The sequence below is a fragment of the Bombina bombina genome, chromosome 5, assembly GCF_027579735.1.
Source record: "Bombina bombina isolate aBomBom1 chromosome 5, aBomBom1.pri, whole genome shotgun sequence".
NCBI lineage: Eukaryota > Metazoa > Chordata > Amphibia > Anura > Bombinatoridae > Bombina > Bombina bombina.
In genome coordinates, this window is record NC_069503.1 from 178,351,943 (window position 1) to 178,375,003 (window position 23,061).

The 23,061-nt window shown below is 38.0% G+C and overlaps 1 protein-coding gene across 2 annotated transcripts in view; it reads right to left on the minus strand.

Moving 5' to 3' along the window:
• Positions 1-23,061, minus strand: part of PRKAG2 (protein kinase AMP-activated non-catalytic subunit gamma 2) — an 889,218-nt gene that overhangs the window by 653,969 nt on the left and 212,188 nt on the right. Inside the window, exon 1 of one of the 2 annotated variants that reach the window (XM_053713800.1) lies at positions 3,018-3,244. The exons of the other annotated variant lie outside the window; for it this stretch is intronic. The gene's annotated coding sequence lies outside the window, so the exon portion shown is untranslated. Of the gene's footprint in view, positions 1-3,017; positions 3,245-23,061 lie in introns of those variants that run through there. 2 annotated transcript variants of the gene reach the window in all.

Here is a 23,061-nt window from a genome sequence, read left to right on the forward strand (position 1 = left end):
AGGCTCGCCGGAAACAGAAGTTATGAAGCAGCGGTCTAAAGACCGCTGCTCCATAACCTGTTCGCCTGTTCAAATGTGGTCGGGTTGATTGACACCCCCTGCTAGCGGCCGATTGGTCGCAAATCTGCAGGGTGCGGTATTGCCCCAGCAGTTCACAAGAACTGCTGGTGCAATGATAAATGCCGACAGCGTATGCTGTCGGCATTTATCGATGTGCAGCGGACATGATACGCTACATTGTACCATGTCCGCTCGCACATTAATAAATTGACCCCATAGACTGAGTTGCCATCCTACACAAAAAACTAAATCAAGTATAACGTTTTAAGAATCCCTTTCTAAGAATGCTGTTAGTATGATGTAAACAACCCATATATTTTAATATAACAAATTAAATTAAAAAATTTTGAGCAAATATAACTAAAACCTAGGATCACAGAATAATATATGCAATGCTACTTCAAAAGATGCATTTTAAATGGGTGCCAAAACGTTTAATATGCTCATGTGTGCATTGGCCAACGGTCAATAACATGCCAAATGGGTATATGATCCATAGACTAGAGTCCCTTTACATGGAAACCTTAGAAGCTAGCAAGAAGCAATTTGCATTGCATTGCATCAGTTTACATACAGTAGTAGCACAGTTGCATAAGCCATTTTACCCTGTGTTATGAGTCTATTTCTGCCCTGTCTATATCAGGTACAGACCAATAAATAGAATAGTTGGGGGCTCTCTAGAATAAAAAAAGCTACAAATATCATTAAAGTAATTTGATGAAATGCCAACTTTGTTTAATATCAAGTGATGATTACATTGTATTTCTTTTAAATGAACATTAAATTAATGTATTGATAGTTTGTATCTTAAAGTCATTATAGATATAGATATATAATTTATATCAGTGATTACTGTAAAGGACACGCATACAAAATAAATGTTTTAAAATCAATTAAACTGTCACATTAATAATGATTTGCAAAATGACTTGAAAACTATGGTGAGAATGTTTATCTTATCAACCTTAATTGTGGTCAATTGGGACTAGTTGTAAGTTAGTGTCCACTGCTCTAAGCAAGCACTGTCTAGTTTGTAGCCATTTTGAATAAAAAGTAGGTTAGAGATTTTGCTTTTCAGCCGCACTAGGGACAAATGAGTAAATACTGACAAGCTATTTTAACTATGCATTATTAAACATTTTATATTACAAGGGTTGTTTTGTGTCACTTCAATACATTATGAAATCCTGTACTAGAATTCAGAGTTCTGTTTTCTTGATGCTCTATGCCGAAAAAAACCAGCAACTTTTGGATGCTTCTCTTTGCCAGCCAATAGAGGTTTGGGAGTTGTCCCTATCATCCAGTAAACATTAATACAACAGTATCACTTTTTCCCAAACATTGATTTCCTGCTAATTTCAATGTAAGTTTAAATTACTTTTTCATGTCTGAAATATTTTATAACATGTTTAATTAGTTGCTCCATGTTTAAATATTTTTAAGTTCAAAGTCCCTTCAATTCCTTGTATCCTGTTAATAAACCTACATTCCCAAAATCAACCCTGGATGCCTAGGGGATATAATAGGACTGGCATTCATGTACAGTAGAGGTTCTCTAACGTGAGATGCAGAATGCAATCTTATATGCACAGCAGTACAGTAGAAGAATTGTTCATAATCCTGTTCTAGAAATGGACTCAGAATGATGCACTAACCACTAAGCATCATGTCTGTGTCACTTTAAACAGGTGAACTTGCACATGTATTAGTTATTATCTATAAATATAGCTTGTCATTTTCTTTAGTATATTTCTTACCTTAAAAAATATGCATTATGGTTTGACTATGATTAAAAACTATTAAAAGTATTACAGACTGATTGTTAATTTAAAGGACCAGTAAATACAGTGAATTTGCATAATAAACAAATACCTGATAACAAGACAATGCAATAGCACATGGGGGCCGATTTATCATGCTGCGAATGCAGCAGTTTCTGTGCGAACAAAAGTTAAGAAGACCGCTGCTACTTAACTCATCCGCCACCACTAAAGTGTCGGACAGCAATCATGATTGACACCCCCTGCTAGTGGCTGCAAATGTGCAGGGGGAGGCATTGCACAAGCATTTCACACGAAATGCTTGTGCAAGGATAACATGCCGACAGGACCATGTCTGTCCGACACTTGATAAATCGGCCCCTTAGTCTGAACTTTAAATGAGTAGCAGCTTTTTTCTGACAAATTTCAAAGTTATGTCTATTTCCACTCCCCTTGTATCATGTGACAGCCATCAGCCAATCACAAATGCATACATTCTGTGAATTCTTGCACATGCTCAGTAGGAGCTAGTGACTCAAAAATTGTAAATATAAAAAGACTGTGCACATTTAGTTAATGGAAGTAAATTGGAAAGTTGTTTAAAATTGCTGCTCTATCTGAATCATGAACATTTAATTTTGACTTGAGTGTCCTTTTAAATTCTGAAACATAGGCACATTTTTAGTTAAACTATTGTGCATGACAAAAGTGCTACTTTTTTTTCAAAATCAAACCAGTAAAGTAGGATATATTGTAGGGTAGTTATTCTCCTTTCCTTAAAATGCATTTAACCCTTTGACAGCCACAAATAATTACAACACATTTTGACAACTATAAGGTTGATCATAATCCTTTAGAAAAAACTTATCTAATTATTCCCAACAAAAACACCATTAGGCTTTGGGGAGTTTTGCAGATAAATCCTTTGATAAGGATCGTGATAGACCCCCATGTGTTAATGTGGCTTCCAGAACGAGTCCTGCTCTGCACAATGTGTTCTTTTTGCATTGAAGGCTATTGGATACTGTAACTAAACAATACTAAAGAACGTTCCATAGAATGTTATGTTACATATAGGAAGAAACCACTAGTTTTCCCTACATACACCCATAAGACAACATATCATTTTCTAATACCTACTCTAATGCAGTCTCTATAATAGTACAATATTTCAGGTTGAACAGATCAGAGACTTACAGATCTGATATACCGCGCAGCCTGCCTGGAGATCTCCACAGACTTGCATTAGGATGAGCTGAAGCATTTGTTTCTGTCTGTTCTCTCGTTGCCCTTGTTGTCCGTGCAACAGATGGGGATCAGTGCAGAGTGTGTTTGCTTGTTGCCATTAAAGAGCACAAAAAAGGCAAGCGGAGAGCTCAAGTAACTCAGAATAAGGGAGGCAGTAGCTCCATACACTGAACCTCATGCCAAAAATGTATCGTGTCTACTGCTAGATCCTGTTACATGAGCCCTCAGCCTGTCATGTTAACTCTTCCTACTAACTACAGAGCCTTACAATAACCAATGCTTGTGATATGTGGGCTAAAGTGTTAGTGCAAACAAACTCTGTTACTGTAAACACAAATGAAAGTGTGATTACATTCATACAGCCAATCATTTTACAAAGAATTTAACCCATTCTCACCCTGAACAGCGGCATGCAATGCCACATTTTTCATTAAAGGGACAGCAACTAAAACAATATATATATATATATATAAAACATAGACACACATACACATATATATAAATAAAAAATATAAATATAATAACATTATAAATCTTCAGAACTAAATACTGAATACACCCACAGACACACATTTATAAATTTCAAAATTACTTTAGAGAGTGCTGATTTCTATGGACATTTACCCAGTAACATTAAAGAGATGGTAAACAATAGCTTGGATGTACAATCACCAAAAATCAAGTGGAGGTTAAGTGATCAAATACGTAAAAAAAGGGTGCTGAACTCACCCTTTCTGTGCCGTTGCACAGCCAAACTCAGTGGCTCCGGCCGCCCACAGCACATTGAGCTTCTACCAATGAGGTGCCACCTGAACCTCTAAACCAATAGCTGCACATTCATACAGAAATCTGCTAGTTGACACGCCAGCTGGTTGCCCATTTTTGTGTATTAGATCACAAAATGATTTGTTATCTATTGATCTATCTGTCTTTATGTCTGTCTGTCTATCCGATTGTATGTTGTATGCTTTCTACAAAGGACAAAATTGTCACCTACAACCTAGGTTTTCCAAACAACTTCTGGAGGTGGATAAATATTTCCAGAGGTCACTTCTACTTCAAAGCATTTGTCTTCAAATACTTCCCAACCCAGACTGATACCAGAATATAAAAGGCTTTCTACTAGACATACACAAAAGGTGCATTGGTGCAATATCTGTTTATTTACTCATGGAAATGTATTTTGACACAAGCAAAACAGTTTGTAATGACAACAAGTCTGATTTGGGTATTTAAATGTCTTAAAGGGGCATTACATTCAAAATTAAATTCCCCATGAATTAATGAATTAAAGGTACAATTTAAAAAAGTCCTATAAACAAATTTAATTTGCCCTCTTTGTATCCTCTGTTGGAAAGCAGGTAGGTAGAACCTTTATGACTATATGGCAGCAGTTTTGCATGCTACCTACCTAGATATGCCATTCTCAAGCTTTCCTTATTGCTCTGCTATGATTACATCAGAGGTTTTCTTTCTTTATTTTCATACTATCTGAATCCTGTTGCGATGAGAAGATGAATTACACTCTCATTATATTGGATGGCATTTTGTTGAGGGGCTACAGAATTACCTACCTTTATTGCTCCACCCAGGTATGCAAACCGCTTCAACCACTATTTTGTGCCTCATCTATAATTATTTCCCTAAAGTACTGTCCCATAGCAAACGCTCCATTATTTTGCATTTCATACTATAATCTCTGCTGAATTAAATTAGTAGTAGACATGGTACAAGCCAAAAATGTGCATCATTAGTTTCCTTAATTGAAAAAAAAGACTTAAAGGGACAGTATACATGAATTTTCATATACCTGCAGGTAATAGACACTACTATGTAGAAGAATATGCACAGGTACTGGTCTAAAAATCCAGTATAAATCCAGTATAAAATCCCAGTTTAGCACTGTTGATGATGAGGTTAGGCTGGGAAACCCACTGAAATGGGCTTAGAAATCAGGAAGAGCAGACCCTCCCCCCTCAATATGAAAAGACCCATTAGGCAAACAGGATTAAGCAGGAATCTGTAGACATCAGTAAACATCTAAAACTTTGAGGCTTGGTTAGGAGTCTGAAAATCAGCACAATGTTATTTAAAAGTATAATCCCTGATATATCCTATGAGACACATCACAACTGTATTTCAAATACTCGCCAATACCAATTAAAAAAAATGTAATGTCATGTGACAGCTTCTCAAGCCCAATACAGACTAATGATTTAAGATAGCTTCTTTATAATTATGGGGAACTGCAACTCATAAAACATTATGGAATAATAAAACAGTTTTATTTGCTTGTTGTCACAAAGTAGTAAAAATATCACATAACATGTTTAAATATAAAAATATTACAATAAAATATATTAATAATAACAACAATACATAGGTTACATGGGTAACAACACTATGGGATAGATTACATTGACTGGTAAGCTTGACCAATGCTCTCATTACATGTCCAACTCCATTAAAGGTCTATGGAGTTGGAAATGTAAACAGTGCATTGGAAAAGCTTAACAATCAAATGTAATCTAGTCCTATAATTGTAGGATGATTGTTCATAGGAATTAACCTAATATGTCCTATGAACACTCTTCCTGCAATTATATAAGCTAAGAATGTTCCTCGGAGTACAGTATGTTTTGAGCATAATTGTGCAAGATGAGAACTAGCTGTATTACAGGCAATCTAGCAATTAAAATACATTTTTCAAAAGTTAGTGGCAAGTTAGTTTTAAGGAACAGAAGCATCTGTGCATGTTCAGCTATAAGTCTGTTTCTTTTATCAGTAAGGACCTTTGACGCTAGGCTGAACAGTCTTTCACTTTCCACACTATTGCATGGGGCAGAGAGATATTTTTGGGCCATTAAATCTCCGTTTATTAACTGCCCAGCACTTCAGGGGTTTGTCTGAATGAGGTACAGTGATCCCTCCCAGGTAGTCTTCCAGCTTTATAGTAGCAGCTTTTGGAACACTGCTCTCAGACGTACCATAATACAAATAACAGCAATTTTTATTGGCAGAACAGAAGTGAACAATTTTTAGTTAAGTCTCTATCCTAGCTTAAAATTAAATGGGAAAATGAAGTTTGAAAAAAATGCCACAAGATGGCGTATGAGTAAAATCTAAGATCTGGAGGTATACTTTTTAAGTATCGTGGCTGCGTTACTGTTTTTATGCTGAATTGCCATTTTTTCAGCGTTAAAACCGTTACGCAAAACTCGTAATCTAGGTGTATATTTTTAGAATTTCTGTAGTGTAGGGAACCCTCCCCCTCTCACTTATCCATCTTTTTAAAATTATTATTTATTTTAAAAAATACATTTCTGTAGAGTAGCGTTCCCCCCTCCCCCATCCCTTTCCATAGGTAGGGAATTCCCCCTCCCGCGATGCGGCTGCCCATTCGCCTCCCTCCTACCCTCCCACACCCCCCACAGCAACAGTGTCATTGTTTGCATCAGCGATTTACCTTCATATGGTAAAGGGAGCACGATCAGCGCTCCCTTACCATATGAAGGTAGATGCTTAATGCATCTGGCTGCAGTCTTAGCTGTCAAATCTGACAGCTGGGACCTCAGCATGATGCAGAAGGTTGAACTTAGCTACTATGTCAACACAGGGCTTGCTGAGCAAAGTACTATGTCCAATAGGCAGAAGAACTTAAAGTATGCATGGGATCATATTATATGTACATAGTAAAAATGATATTTATTGTACAATGTGCTTTTAAAGCACAAAGGTAAAATTGTACCTTTAGATCTCAGTTTTATCTTGTAAAATTTAAGCTGGTGGGTTTTCTTTAAAATACATAATACACAGTATACTGATATGTATATGAACCTAGATGTAAAACACAATCATTTGATTTGCATGTGCTTAAAGTGCCTATTGCTTTCTCCAATATTTACTCTCCCCTGCAAAATTTTGCATTCCATAGAGCTCAATACTCGCTGGGGCTTCCAGACTCACCCCCCTTTCTACAGACTTGAGTGGGACCTGCCAATGTGAGGATTGGCATATTCACTCTATGCCAGGTAATTTTAGATAATCTGGCCCATAAAGAGGAGATCAGGTCAAAAATGTAATTGTCTTAAAAAATTACAGATAGAACTATATTAAAGTTGGATTTCAGTTTTCCACAAGATTAAAAAACTTGGATGTTGGGTCATCCCAAATCCATTAGTTACAAAAGTAACACTCATAACATTAAATACACTCAGCTAGATTACGAGTTTGGCGTTATGCTTCATAACGCTGCTTTTTCCCAAACTCCGCTATTACAAGTAGGTATAGGTGTACCGCACACCTTTTTGGCTGTCACGCAATGTCAGTACCGCACTTTTAAAAATAGCGCCGGTAAAAATAAATACAAAGTTACCTGTAAAATAAAACCTAACCTGCCTTACACTAAAAACTAACATTACAATAAAATAAAATAAATTAAATTATTAAAATACAATTTTCTAAATTACAAAAAAAAAATAAACACTAAATTACAAAAAAATAAGAGCTCAATCCTATTGGCTGATTGCAACAGCCAATATGATTTTTTCACCTTTAATTCCTATTGGCTGGTAGAAATATTTCAGCCAATAGGAATGTAAGGGACGCCATCTTAGATGACGTCACTTAAAGGGAAACTTCAATTTACAGCGACCATCGTAAGAGGATGCTCCGCGCCGGATGTCTTGAAGATGGACCCGCTCCACGCCGGATGGATGAAGATAGAAGATGCCGTCTGGATGAAGACTTCTTGCCGTCTGCATGAGGACTTTGCCGACTGGATGAAGATGGAAGAGGCCGCCCGGATGAAGACTTCTTGCCACCTGGATGATGACTTTGCCGGCTGGATGAGGATGGATGTCTGGACTTTGAAAACTGTAAGTGGATCGTCGGGGGTTAGTGTTTTTTTAAGTTTTTTTTGGGTGAGTTTTTTTTTTACAGGTAAAAGAGCTGATTTCTTTGGGGCAATGCCCCACAAAAGGCCCTTTTAAGGGCCATTGGCAGTTTAGTGTAGGCTAGGGTTTTTTTTATTTTGGGGGGATTTTTTATTTTGATAGGGCTATTAGATTAGGAGTAATTCGTTTTTATTTTTAATAATGTGTTTTTTTATTTTTTGTAATTTAGTGTTTATTTTTTTTGTCATTTAGAAAATTGTATTTTAATAATTTAATTTATTTTATTTTATTGTAATGTTAGTTTTTAGTGTAAGGCAGGTTAGGTTTTATTTTACAGGTAACTTTGTATTTATTTTAACTAGATAGTTATTAAATATTTAATAACTATTTACTAACTAGTCTACCTAGTTAAAATAAATACAATCTTACCTGTGAAATAAAAATAAAACCTAAGATAGCTACAATATAACTATTAGTTATATTATAGCTACCTTAGGTTTTATTTTGCAGGTAAGTTTGTATTTAGTTTTAAATAGGAATTATTTAGGTAATAATTGTAAGGTTTATTTAGCTTTATTTTAATTATATTTAAGTTAGGGGGTGTTAGGGTTAGACTTAGGGTTACGTTAGGGTTATGCTTAGGTTTATGGGTTAATATATTTATTTAGTGTTAGTGATGTTGGAGGCCAGAGGTTTAGGGGTTAATAACTTTAGTATAGTGGCAGCGACATTGGGGGGCGGCAGATTAGGGGTTAATAACTGTAATGTAGGTGGCGGCGATGTTAAGGGCGGCAGATTAGGGGTTAATATTTTTATTTAGGTGGTGGCGATGTTAAGGGCGGCAGATTAAGAGTTAATAACATTATGTAGGTTGCGGCGATGTCGGGGCGGCAGATTAGGGGTGTTTAGACATGGTTTTTATGTTAGGGTGTTAGGTTTAAACATAACTTTTTCTTTCCCCATAGACATCAATGGGGCTGCGTTACGGAGCTTTTGTTTCCGTGACCGCAGGTGTTATGCTTTTTTTTTGCCGGCTCTCCCCATTGATTTCTATGGGGAAATCGTGCACGAGCACGTCAAAGCAGCGCTTGATTTCGGTGCAGTATGGAGCTCAACGCAACCATTTCACCCGCGTAAGCCTGCTTTTTTTAAAAAAAAGTGTAATAGCAGCGCTATAGGGAGGTAAAATAACGCAGAAAATGTTGCGGTCGTTAATCTCTTTATATCGCTCAAAACTCGAAATCTAGCCGATTGACATTAAAGGGACATTAAACTGCTGGGCAAAACTACAAAAGCATGGTTATTACCCACTATGCTACTGCTTTTTTCTCCTGTTCCTGTGGATCTCCTCAAAGCTGTTCTCCTATTTTAACCCCTTAAAGGTGATGCTCCCACCTGTTCATACTGGGCGCTGCCACCTTGTAGCACAGGTATTCTCACGCCCTGTGACAGAAGCAGTGCACATTTACAGATTAGTGAGGTTGTCAGCTTTTTGACAACTGTCAGCTTTACATTTTTTGCAGTGTCTGCGTGTCTCTATATTTATGGCTGAATGTGAAAATATTTTGCGTAACTTTAAAACTAGACAAAAATGTAAATTTCCCATTCTGTATCATGCACACTAACCCCAAGCAGATGATATAGCGGTAAAAAATCTGACAATATGACAGTGAGTGTGCACCCCTTCTGTCTCAGGGTATGAGAATACCTAAACTCAAAGATGGCGGAGCCTAGAAGGAATGATGGAGGTTTAGACTCAGGAGTAGATACAATAACAAACACCAAAATTACAAGTTTGCGGTACGGCTATACCGCTAAAAAACACTAACACCCATAAACTACATATTAACCCCTAAACCGACATCCCCCTGCATTGCAAATACTATAATAAACCTATTAACCCCTAATCCGCCGCCCACCCACATTGCTACTACTAAAATAAATCTAATAACCCCTACACCGACGACCCTCCATATAGCTACTACTAAAATAAACCTATTAAACCCCTAAACCGCTGACCCCCCACATCACTACTACTAAAATAAATATATTAAGCCCTAAACCGCCGACCCCCTCACATCATGACACACTAAATTAAACTTTTAACCCCTAAACCGCTGGCCCCCACATCGCTACTACTAAAATTAACCTATTAACCCCTAAACCGCCGACCCCCTCACATCATGACACACTAAATTAAACTTTTAACCCCTAAACCGCTGGCCCCCACATCGCTACTACTAAAATAAACCTATTAACCCCTAAACCGCCGACCCCCCACATCGCTACTACTAAAACAAATATATTAAGCCCTAAACCGCCGACCCCTTCACATCATGACACACTAAATTAAACTATTAACCCCTAAACTGCCGACCCCCACATAGCTACTACTAAAATAAACAAACTTTCTCTGTGAATGAAATCACAAGACAAAGGCGCCTCCTAGTGTGATACATTTGATACAAAATGGATAATTTGGATAACAAATGGATACTCACAAATGGAGCAGCACCCAATTGTGCTCAGTCAGGCCTACTGTGAACTTGCAGTGTCCCAGCGGTCATGCCGGTCTCTCCAATATCCTCAATGAATACAATAAGCTCAGACTTTCAATTATGGCTAAAAATTCCACAATTTAATGGTGTACATAAAAAACAGAGATCAACCAAATTAAATTAAAATCACAGCATGCTACGCGTTTCTCAGACCCCTGTCTGTTTCATCAGGGGAGAATACAGTGATTTGGTTATATGCCTGCTTTTATATTATATATATAACATCAAATATATTAGTTAGTGGGATCTATATATGAATACCATATTCTCCTTATCTATATCTGTACACTTAGTGTGTACAACAGGTTATTAAAACTAAAATAAACATATTAACCCCTAAACCGCCGACCCCCCACATCGCTACTACTAAAAATAAATCTATTAACCCCTAAACCGCCGATCCCCTCACATCCCGACACACTAAATTAAACTATTAACCCCTAAACCACCGGCCCCCCCATCGCGACACACTAAATTAAACTATTAATCCCTAAACCTAACACCAACCTAACTTTGAATTAAAGTTACAATATATCTATCTTAAAATAAATAAAAACTTAGAAAGTGAAATAAAAAAAACCTAAGATTAAACTATAAATAAACCTAACATGTTGTGCGTTATGGTGCAATAAGCTCCATACTGCACAAAAGCCAAGGACTGACTTGACGTGCTCAAGCACATTTTCCCCCATAGACATCAATGGAGAAAAAAAGTTAGAAAAAAACTAACACCTGCGATTGCGGAATTCTGGAGCAGAGGCGGCGTGGAGCAGAGGTGGCCTCGGAGCCATACAGCATGGAAGATCCTCTTCATGCGATCGTCGTTGCACACTGAAGATTGAATGCAAGGTACCCATTTTATATTTGGGGAATCTGGCATTCCTATTGGCTGAAATTTTCAAATCACCCAGTAGGATGAGAGCTACTGAAATCCTATTGGCTGATTAAATCAGCTCTACTCCATGCCGCCTTTGCTCCGGATAAGGATAGAAGATGTCCCTGCGCTGGATGAAGATGGAGCCGTCTGGAAGAAGACCTTCACCGCCGGACTTCAGGAATGGTGAGTACCTATTTCGTGGTAAGACTTAGGCTTTTATTTTATTTTTTTGGTGGTTTTTTTTTTAGATTAGGGTTTTTTTTTTAATGCCCACTAAAGAGCTGATTGCCCATACAAATGCCCCTTTAGGAGCAATGGGTAGCGTAGGTTTATTTAGTTTTTTTTTTATTTTGGGGGGTTGGTTGGGTGGGGGGTTTACTGTTAGGGGTAAAATAGCTGTTTAACTTAGGGCAATGCCCTTAAAAAGGCCCTTTTAAGGGCTATTAGTAGTTTATTGTTAGATTAGGGGTGTTTTTATTTTTGGGTGGCTTTTTTGTTTTTATAGGGGTATTAGATTAGGTTTAATTTTTATTATATTGGATAATTTCGTGTATTATTTTTGTAATCTTAGATTTTTTTATTTTTGTTATTTAAGAGGTTTTCTTTTGTAATGTTAGTTTTTTTTTTTTTTCGGAATGTTAGAATTTTTTAATTTTATAATTTTTTTTTTTTTTTTTTTTTTTTTAAATAGTTATGTTAGGTTTATTTATAGTTAAATCTCATTTTTTTTATTTCACAGGTAAGTTTTTATTTATTTTAAGGTAGTTATATTGTAAATTTAATTTAAAGTTAGGGGGTGTTAGGTTTAGGGGTTAATAGTTAAATTTAGTGTGTAGCCATGTGGGGGGTCAGTGGTTTAGGGGTTAATAGGTTTATTTTAGTAGTTGTGATGTGGGGGGCTGGCAATTTAGGGTTTAATAGGTTTATTTTAGTATTTGCGATGTGGGGGACTGACAGTTTAGGGGTTAATAGGTTTATTTAGGTGTTAGCAATGCGGGTGCGGCGGTTTAGGGGTTAATAACTTTATTTAGTGTTGACGATATCATGGGGTGGCGGATTAGGGGTATCTAGACTAGTATTTTGTTTTAGAGTGTTTTAACATAATTTTCTTGTTACCATAGACATCAATGGGGATTGCGTTATAGCGATCGCCATTCCGCAATTGCAGGTGTTGGTTTTTTTCTAACACTTTTTTCTAACACTTTTTCTCCATTAATGTCTATGTGGGAAAATGTGCATAAGCACGTCAAGTCAGGCCTTGGCTTTTGTGCGGTATGGAGCATATCGCACCATAACGAACAACATAAGAAGGTTTTTCTGCTGTAACTTGTAATGAGAGCGCTATGGAAAGTATGGTACCACAAAAATGTTAGCGTTATTTATGCACCGGGTTTAGCGATTAACTTGTAATTTTGCCCATAGTGAGTAGTAATATCCCTTTAAAAACATAATTTATGCTTACCAGATAAATTCCTTTCCTTCCTCGCAGGGAGAATCCACGACTTCATTCCTTACTGTTGGGAAATACAACACCTGGCCACCAGAAGGAGGCAAAGACACCCCAGCCAAAGGCTTAAAAACCTCCCACTTTCCCTATCCCCCAGTCATTCTGCCGAGGGAACAAGGAAAAATAGGAGAAACATCAGGGTATAAAGGTGCCAGAAGAAATAATATAAAAAAAGGAGCCACCAAACAAAAATAAATTACGGGCTGGGTCATGGACTCTCCCTGCCAGGAAGGAAAGGAATTTATTTTGTAAGCATAAATTATGTTTTCCTTCCATAAGGCAGGGAGAGTCCGCAACTTCTTTCCTTACTGTTGGGAAAACTATATCCAAGCTCCAGAGGAATGAATGAATAACGGGAGGGAACAAAAAAGAGGCGGATCCTATTCTGAGGGCACCACAGCCTGCAAACCTTTTCTCCCGAAAGCTGCTTCAGCCGAAGCAAACACATCAAACTTGTAAAATTTAGAAAAAGTGTGTAAGGAGGACCAGGTAGCCGCCTTACAAATCTGATCCATAGAGGCTTTGTTCTTAAAGTGAAGGTCCATTTTGATGAATTAGTGCCCGGTTTTTAATAATCCTTTTAAAAACAAGGGCACTTTAATTCATCAAAATTGACATTTCACTGTTTTCTTCAAAAACGTACCTTTTAATCCTGAATGCCGCTCCAGCGATTTCCCCCGGCCGTCGGAAGCCTCTGCAGACGTCAGAAATGACAAATCCGGCTTCCTCCAATCACGGCTTCCCCCCTGGGGGAATCTTGGCCTGATGCAACGCTGTGATTGGAGGAAGCCGGATTCGTCATTTTGGACCCGCCAAGATGGCTTGCGATGGGCCGAGGAAGTGCTGGAGCGGCTGCCAGGATTAAAAGGTAAGTTTTTGAAGAAAACAATGAAATGTCAATTTTGATTAATTAAAGTTCCCTTGTTTTTAATAGTTTTATTAAAAACCAGGCACTAATTCATCAAAATGGACCTTCACTTTAAAAGCCCAGGAGGAAGCCACTGCTCTAGTGGAATGAGCCGTTATCCTCTCAGGAGGCTGTCGCCCCGCTGTCTCATAAGATAAGCGGATGACACTCCTCAACCACAAAGATAGAGAAGTCGTAGTAGCCTTCTGCCCGTTACGCTTCCCTGTATAGATGACAAACAAAGAGGAAGATTGTCTGAATTCCTTAGTAGCCTGAAGATAGAACTTCAAGGCACGAACCACATCTAGATTGTGAAGCAAGCGTTCCTTTGCTGAAGAAGGATTAGGACACAAAGAAGGAACAACAATTTCTTGATTAATGTTACGATCTGACACCACCTTAGGGAGGAACCCTAATTTAGTACATAAAATCTAGAGACCATTCCCCTGGGTGAAAGCATAGCTTGCTGAGGAAGTCCGCTTCCCAGTTGTCCACACCCGGAATGTAGATCGCTGACAGCGTACATCTGTGAGTCTCTGCCCACTCTAGTATTTGAGAATAAAATAAATAAAAAAAATGGCAACAAAGGTCACTAGACATGTAGGGGGAGTAACAGTGGGAAGTCAGTATCTTTTACGGATAGTGAAGTAGAGTATTTGTCAGATGACAAGTCTTCTGGGAATGAGGATAACCTTAGTACACACACAGGGATTCTCAAAAATGTCAACTATAATCAAGCAGTAGAAGCCCCATATGTAGTAAGGCCCAAAGAGAAAAATATTACTGATCGTAACCCCAAGACTAATAGGTATGTCCCTTCTCCCTCTGTTATAAACAGGTCAGACACAACAGTCCTCGACCAGGTTTTTCCATTGGATCCGAGCCCCCATGCACCCAACATACCATCTACACAAGGCCAAGAAAGATATCAGCTTCGGGGGACCCGAACAAACAGCAAATACAAGTAGAGAATGTTATCAACCTATCACAGATTACCTTGACAACAGAACAATATAGAGTCTTGAGTTATGGTTTATCCTTCGCGCCCACTGCAGAATTCAATGTTTTTCAGACAATTGTTGATGTGAATCGCCTAATCAGAAGTATCACCCTAAAGAAGCACTTTAGTTATTCTGAAACTCCTGAACAACCTGGTATGGGCATGTCTGTGGGCTCCTCGGTGGGTGAGATGGACATAATTACTTTTAGAAAATCATGTGATGTAATTGCTTTACAAGAATTATCGGTGGATACTAACAGAGAACAGGGATATATCAATTTCCAGATTTTACCCAACACACAGTAGGGGTAACTTAATTGAAACTTTTTTCAATAGGACAGAACAAGATCTGATTGATTTAAAATTGACTCCTACACCCACACAACAAAATCTAACGAGAAGGGAAAGGTTGGCACTATCAGGTGCTGCCCAGAGAAAGGAGCTTTTGCAGATTTTGGATGATGGTATGGGAGGATGGTTTCCTGGATGAGAATACAGCGAACTTCATAAATGTAGAAAATCCCAGGATTCCCCTCTTCCATCACCTACCAAAGACTCACAAATCCTTGAACAATGTCCAGGGCCGCCCAATAGTCAGTGGGATAGGGTCCTTTTCTGAGCACCTATCCCAGTGGCTTCACTCCATTCTACAACCCCTGGTCATTTCCCTTCAATCTTATGTTAAGGGTACTAAACATATCCTCAATATATTAGAGAAACACGAGTGGAAAGATGCTTACAGCTGGGTCACAGTGGATGCAGTGTCACTTTTTTCCTCAATACCTCATGAGGAGGGCATAAAGGCAATAGGTTTCTTCTTACAATTTTTTACAGATTACACAATTGAATTTCAAAAATTTATTTTGAGGATCACAAAATTTTTGTTTACTCACATTTTTTTTCAATTTGAAGGGGTTTTCTATCTCCCAAGACGTGGAACTGCGAAGGGAGCGAAATTCGCCCCATCCTACGCCAACCTGTTTTTAGGTTGATGACCTCCTATTTATATGGAGTGGTTCGAGAGATAAGATCTTGCCTTTTGTTAATTACCTTAACAATAATCAGATTGGGCTCAGATTTATATTTGAGAGTAATACTTTGGTTATTAACTACCTGAATTTATCCCTCACTGGATTCAGAGATCGGAGGATAGTTACTAAAGTTTACAGGAAACCTATTGCCAGGAACTACTTATTACATGGGAAGAGCTGCCATCCCAGACATACAGCTGTGGCTGTCGCTAAAGGGGAATTTACCCACTTAAAGAGAAACTTCTCTAGTAGCAAGGAATTCAAGACACAAGCCAATGACTTGGAAGAAAGACTGAAAGATAGGGGGTACCACAGGAAAACTATAGTTTCAGCTAGAAAGCAAATAGAATGTAAACAGAAAACTAACCTACTACAGGGTTCCAAAAAGGATAATATAAAAACATTCAAAGGTGTTAACTTTGTAAAAAGTTACAGTACACAGTTTCCTCAGATAGCGAAAATAGTTAAGAAACATTTTCCAATTCTAGATGCCGATTACAAGCTGACAGATCTAGTCAAACAGGGACTTAGGTGTAGTTCTAGAAAGTGTCCAACCTTAGGATCCATTTTATCGCCTACCAAATAAGACAGGAACAATCCACCAACAGTTCCTGGCTCACCAGTACAGGAATGTACGGATGTGGTCACAGGAAATGCAGACCATGTGAATACCTGGAGAGGACAAAAGAATTTAATTAATTCATTACGGGGGAAACTTTTCCAATTAAATCATGTATGAATTGCATGTCCACTCACCACGTTATTTACATGCTCAAGTGTGACACATGTCGGGTCCAATACATAGGTATCACCTCTAGAGATATCAAATCTACGATCCGTGAACATCTCTCTACCATTAGCAGGGGCAAGTCATCCACCCCCCTAGTTCGTCACTTTGTGGATATACACAATAGCAATCTTAATACCTTCAAATGGTGTGCCATTGAGGAAGTCAAGGTGCCTAAGAGGGGTGGTGATCTGGATAAGCTCCTAACTAAGAGAGAGATATTTTGGATGTTCAAATTGAGAACAAGGTATTCAGAGGGCCTTAACTCGAGATATGACATTATCAACTATTGAGGGTAATCTTACATTTTGTATTATCTCCCCCAATGGCTCTAATATTTCTATATCTACATACTAAGTTACTTATTTTTAAGCAGTGGGTTTTAAAAATTACTCACTTAGCTCACTGCTTGTACGTTTAGTGCACGGTTCCAATAGTTTTTCTGTACTCTCACTATAATTAATTAAATCAATTAAAAATTTAGTTTACTCTGTCAAGTCAGGGTGTATAGCTAGGTATACTTACAATTCCGGTATATTTTAAATGCATTTACTAACTCTCCTACTCTATTTTAGAAACAGGACTAATATAGAGTAACTAGGAGTTTTAAGTACAGATTTTCCATGTTTTTGACAGGATTGTTTAAAGTTCACATGTCTTTGTCAATATAGTCATGATTTACAACGTATATTTATGGGTAGCCTATATTATAGCCTTATCTGTTTACATTTTGAATGATCCCATGTCCAAATATATTTGTGTCAGATGTAGTACATTTAAGGGATACTAATATAACCGATTACTGATTACACTGTATTAATCTTGTGTACTATTGACTAGACTATACCGGTTGAACAGAATATCATGAACCAGGAATAATTTTTTAAAAGTAGATGGGGTAAAAAGAAGATCCTATTCTTTCCCATTCATTACTAATAATGTTCGCCATCTTAACTGGCACAGGAAAAGTCAGAGGGACCTTCCTGTCTTCATAAACTCTGTCTAATTTAGGTATCTTAGGTTCCTCAGGGAGTTTAGCCTCTAGAACCTCTAGCGGAGACAGAACCTCCTTTTAATAAAAAAATGAAGATGCTCAATTTTAAATCTAAAGGAGGGTTCCTCCACTGAAGTAGGTTTAGAAACTGAAGTTTCCGACTCAGAAAGTTCACCCTCTAAAGCTACAGAGCTCAACTCATCCTAGGATAGCTGGGACGTAGTAGCTAAATCCGACAAATATTTAGATGACTCTAGTTCAGGAGAACTATGTTTAACCTTTCTCTTACGTTTTCTAGAGGGCAGTAAGGCACTCAGGGCCACAGACACCGCCTATTGTAACTGTGCGGTAAAGTCCGCAGGAAAAAAAAAACTCCAGATGGAGAATTAGATTCGGGGAACTGCATGTGGAGCAGGCAGTGTAGAAAGGGTAGTAATCTCTCTAAACACAGATTCCTGAGAGGTAGACGGCTTAGAACAGTGCTTAGGCAAATTGACCAAAATTGAGCAGGCGGGTAAACCACGACCTTCTCACAATATAAATAGGAATTATTAATCAGTACAGAAGGAGCAGAACCTTCTAATGTAGTATCAGAGTCCTCCATAGCTAAGATATATTCACAGAAGGACAGACAAAAAAGAACGCTATTATTTAAAAAAAAGGCACCTTTATAATCCCAATGGCTGGGGCACTCACCACCTGCTAGACCCAGACAGCTAAAGGTGAAAACGCTCTCCTCAGGAGGGATGTCCGCAACAGGATCGTAGGAAAATGAAAAGACTGCACCCAGTTACATGGTGCGTAGGACAAGACTTCCCCTGCTATGAAAAAGGCGCTAAGCTATTATGAGCTGCACAACATTCAAAAACGAAAGTAAACCTGTTTATTCCAAGCTAAAAGCACACAGTCTATGAGCCCAGAAAACTGTCACATTAAAGCAGTTATAAATAACCCCTTGCTGTTCAAATAATCTCCCTGAAGGAGATATTAACCCTTGATCCTATCGAGGCATAAAGGAGCCACACTGTGACCCTGTAAAGTAAAAGTGTATATATAAAAACGGTCTTACTCTCCAGGATCCATGCTGTGGAACAGGCACAGCCTCTAAAGTGTGACAGTCTTGCAGCGACGCTCTGACATGTACTTGGGTGTGTAACAGCAAACAGTGAAACTTGTCAACACTGATTGCTCAGGAGCTGTTAGCGACAGTCTGGATTGGTTCGCAGAAAAACTTTCCCTGCATCTCCAGACTCTACCTTTCATCAATACTCTCACTGAGAGGCTGACATGATTACTTAAAACTCCTTTCTTGAAGGGAACATTCCCATTACAGGACTATCCAAATCTTCTGACACTTCTCTACCACCTTCTATAGTGACGAAAGGCAAAGAATTGACTGGGGGATAGGGGAAGTGGGAGGGATATTTAAGCCTTTGGCTGGGATGTCTTTGCCTCCTCCTGGTGGCCAGGTGTTGTATTTCCCAACAGTAAGGAATGAAGTTGTGGACTCTCCCTGCCATATGGAAGGAAAATGTATTGTCCCTTTAATAATTATTAATGTATAGAGACCTATTTATCTAATTCAAAACTTTCCAATATATTATAACATTTTTATGACATTTTTGTTGAGGGGGGTTGTAATTTTGTTTTGTTGTTTTTTTTGCTTCAAAGATTTTATCAAATGTCCTCTTGGTTGTCTGAGATTTTATATCGTAAGAAATCATGAATAAAATAATTTATAAACAATATCAGACACGCTTCCTCTTCTAGACCTCCCATATAATCTTGATCACTTCTCTCTAATAGATAAATCCTTCATTAACGGGATTTAATTCTCAGCATCAAACTCAGGTTTTGTGACCGGATATAGACAATAATTATACAGTTGTTTATTATATACAGAGGAAATTTCCATTTAATTACTGAGCCAGGTAACATGTTTATTTAATCTCTTGTAAAACAAGACTTTGATTCTAAAGATGTTATCATTTATACCACAAAGACAGGAAGCAAGTAGCCACAATCCCTTCCTGAAGCATAGGTTCATGCTAAAGTAAGTAGAAAGAGACAAAAAAAATATAGAAAAAACTGCAAAGACTTTTTATAGATACAATAAAAAAAATAGAAATTGAACTTCATGAATTGAATGTAATCTTTAAAAAAGTAAACAAATGATTACAAGTTTCCTGAAGTCTACACTTTTATAATCTTTCAATCCCTCTGGCATTGTCATCTATTTATTATATTATAGTTGGTGTAGCCAGGTCACCCCAGTCATGTCACTTTTACAGTAAAATATGGAGCGGTCTGAGAGAAGTAAGCAAATCTTTGACCAATCAAAAGCAACTCATGTGCTTAAAGGGATCCCTACCTTAATGTTAGCATGACATTTTTGGAGGTAATAGTACCTCTTAGTTATTATTATTATTTATTATTATTATCGGTTATTTGTAGAGCGCCAACAGATTCCGCAGCGTAGACTCAATTTCTAAAGATTTCCATGTCATTATTGTTATCATTATGATAATTTGGAATTGTGTACATGACTATGGTTGCACAATGGCACTGTTTCATGGCAAAAAAACAAATAAATACAAATACATACAACAGGTTAAACAATACAAATACAGGACCTGCTCTGAAGAGCTAATAATCTACAGGTCATCGTGTTACATTCACATAGTACAACAGCTAGTTATACTTGGACTTAGGGCATCCTGACTTCAACTATTTCCAGACACTGACTGTCATTTGATGCCTCGGGAAAAGCAGAGGGGAGCTTGATTTTATAAAAAAAAAGTAATTAGCATCAATAGGGTTCAAGTCCAGCGTCATTTGAATTCTTACCCTGGAGATCAGACACTAACAATATATCTAGGTGGCATTTCCAGGACCATTCTCTAAGTCTCAATACCCTGTCACAGACCTCTCAATAGTTTCACAACTGCCACTTTCCCTCTTTGTTTATGCCCAGGCTTTTGAAGAAAAACCTGTAACAACCTAAACCTTTGCCCACATAGCCCAAATCCTGAATCTGGACTGTGCCAAAATTACCCTACTCTGCCGTTGGGATTGCCTGTGTCTTGTCCCTTATACCTGCTCCTGGCCTATCATGTAAATATGTTGTTAGGTATACTGTGCCACAGGAAGACTAAATATGTGAATGCCACTATGATATTGTCACCATTAGAAACAGTTTGTAAATTAAGTGTACAACAACAGCACTGTTGTCATTTGTTTTAATGCCATATATTATGTTAAAATTAAAACAGAATACCAGCAGCAAATCACTGCACATAGCTGCTATTGTGCATGACCACAGATTGTATAACTAATCACTGTATGCAGAACATAATGATATATAAATGCCAAGCAAACATGGGAATGTTCCGATCAGCCAATAGAATGCGAGCTCAATCTGATTGGCTGATCGGATCAGCCAATCGGATTGAACTTGATTCTGATTGGCTGATTCCATCAGCCAATCAGAATTTTCCTACCTTAATTCCGATTGGCTGATAGAATCCTATCAGCCAATCGGAATTCGAGGGACGCCATCTTGGATGACGTCCCTTAAAGGAACCGTCATTCGTCGGGAAGTCGTCGGTGAAGAAGGATGGATCCGCGATGGAGGTCTTGAAGATCAGCCGGTCGTCATCGGATTGAAGAACATAGAAGATGCGGCTTGGATGAAGATGTTTGCCGGTCCGGATGTCCTCTTCTGCCCTCTTGGATCAAGACTTCAGCTGGAGGATGGACGTCACTCTTCAGCCCCCCGCTTGGGCTTGGATCAAGACATCAGAGGCTCTTCTGGATCGATCGGTGAACCTGGCATGGTGAAGACAAGGTAGGAAGATCTTCAGGCGCTTAGTGTTAGGTTTATTTAAGGGGGGTTTGGGTTAGATTAGGGGTATGTGGGTGGTGGGTTGTAATGTGGGGGGGGGGTATTGTATGTTTTTTTTACAGGCAAAAGAGCTGAATTATTTGGGGCATGCCCCACAAAAGGTCCTTTTAAGGGCTGGTAAGGTAAAAGAGCTTTGAACTTTTGTAATTTAGAATAGGGTAGGGCATTTTTTTATTTTGGGTGTCTTTGTTATTTTATTAGGGGGCTTAGAGTAGGTGTAATTAGTTTAAAATTGTTGTAATTTTTTTCTAATGTTTGTAAATATTTTTTTATTTTTTGTAAGTTAGTTCTATTTTATTTTTTGTACTTTAGTTAGTTTATTTAATTGTATTTATTTGTAGGAATTGTATTTAATTTATTTATTGATAGTGTAGTGTTAGGTTTAATTGTAACTTAGGTTAGGATTTATTTTACAGGTAATTTTGTAATTATTTTAACTATTTTAGCTATTAAATAGTTATTAACTATTTAATAGCTATTGTACCTGGTTAAAATAAATACAAAGTTGCCTGTAAAATAAATATTAATCCTAAAATAGCTATAATATAATTATAATTTATATTGTAGCTATATTAGGGTTTATTTTACAGGTAAGTATTTAGCTTTAAATAGGAATAATTTATTTAATAAGAGTTAATTTATTTCGTTAGATTTAAATTATATTTAACTTAGGGGTGTGTTAGTGTTAGGGTTAGACTTAGCTTTAGGGGTTAATCCATTTATTACAGTAGCGGCGAGATTCGGTCGGCAGATTAGGGGTTAATAATTGAAGTTAGGTGTCGGCGATGTTAGGGAGGGCAGATTAGGGGTTAATACTATTTATTATAGGGTTATTGAGGCGGGAGTGAGGCGGATTAGGGGTTAATAACTTTATTATAGTAGCGGTGAGATCCGCTCGGCAGATTAGGGGTTAATAAGTGTAGGCAGGTGGAGGCGACGTTGTGGGGGGCAGATTAGGGGTCAATAAATATAATATAGGGGTCGGCGGTGTTAGGGGCAGCAGATTAGGGGTACATAAGTATAACGTAGGTGGCGGTCGGCAGATTAGGGGTTAAAAAAATGTAATCGAGTGGCGGCGATGTGGGGGGACCTCGGTTTAGGGGTACATAGGTAGTTTATGGGTGTTAGTGTACTTTAGAGCACAGTAGTTAAGAGCTTTATAAACCGGCGTTAGCCCAGAAAGCTCTTAACTACTGACTTTTTTCTGCGGCTGGAGTTTTGTCGTTAGATTTCTAACGCTCACTTCAGCCACGACTCTAAATACCGGAGTTAGAAAGATCCCATTGAAAAGATAGGATACGCAATTGACGTAAGGGGATCTGCGGTATGGAAAAGTCGCAGCTGTAAAGTGAGCGTTAGACCCTTTCCTGACTGACTCCAAATACCAGAGGGCGGTAAAAACCAGCGTTAGGAGCCTCTAACGCTGGTTTTCACGGCTACCGCCCAACTCTAAATCTAGGCCTAAGATAACCCGATTATCTATTTATACAAGTGACATTTAAAAGCCATAGCCATCTCCCATATCAATGACTT